Here is a 1086-nt window from a genome sequence, read left to right as displayed (position 1 = left end):
CCCCCTCCTCCCAAGGTCCTTCGCTGGTTTCAATAAAAGGCAGGATCTAAGCTTTCTCTCCTTCCAATCAAAGAGGTGTTACCATTGGCCGAAACGCGGGGCAGATGGGGGGATTTTTCAAAGATATTTCCAAACAATATGCAGCCGAGACGCCCGAAGTTTCTCGGGAAGCGAGCATTGTCTAGTAAAACAATGACGGTAAATAAATCAGTCATCGGGGTTCCCGTCAGGATCCTGGGGGGGTTTAGCCCGGGTGGGTGACTCGCCTTCCCTGGCTCTCTCTGCTCATTAGAAAGTTAATAGGAGGCGCCGGAGATCTACCCCGGGGTGGCGGAGGGGGGACAGGGCTGCCAAGGCCCGGAGCTGGGCTAACAGCCCTCTGGCAAGCGAGACCACGAGTGGGGGGTAAGCCCGTGGGCACCGCGCCGCGCCCGGCAGCACCCACGGGCAGCAGCGTGGGGGTCTGCCCGGCCCATCGCCGCCGTGTCGGGGCTGGGAGAGCTGGGAACACCCGGCTGTTCGAGGAGGAAACACCCTGCTTTTTTTCTCTCTCTTTTTTTTCCTTTTTTTTTTTTTTTTTTTCCCTTTTTCTTTTTTTTTTTTTCTTTTTTTTTTTTTTTTTTTCCTTTATTCCCTTTTTTTTTTTTTTTTCAGAAGGTTAAGCGGGTGCAAAGTAAGATTTATAGGCCTCTGTGAAAGCTTGAAAATTAAAACAAGTCATCCAGGTATAAAATGCGCTCCTGAAACACCGTCCGAGATTTATTTGCTCAATTTTTAGTTGATAAACTCCCTATTACTCCGAAGGGAAAGCCTCCTCTCGCTTACTGCGTGCACAAGGCGAGATTTACCCTCGCACAGAGGAGTCATATTCGGAAAGAGCTGGTGAAGTCCCGTTTGAATGTGATCTTTTCAGCCCCGCAGCGGACTGTCCCCCTAGAACAGCGTGAATTTTCTGCTGCCTTGGTTAAAGGGAGGCAAAAGTTTTTATGGCCTCCACCGCGGCTTCAGTTGAAAAGTTTTGCATGAAAGACGGAGAGATTAGTGCCCCAGAGCTAGATTTTCTGCCGGAGAGCTTGGAGTCCTGCA

The sequence above is a fragment of the Calidris pugnax genome, unplaced genomic scaffold (assembly GCF_001431845.1).
Source record: "Calidris pugnax isolate Ruff unplaced genomic scaffold, ASM143184v1 scaffold11, whole genome shotgun sequence".
NCBI classification, from domain to species: domain Eukaryota; kingdom Metazoa; phylum Chordata; class Aves; order Charadriiformes; family Scolopacidae; genus Calidris; species Calidris pugnax.
This window is presented reverse-complemented; position numbering follows the sequence as displayed.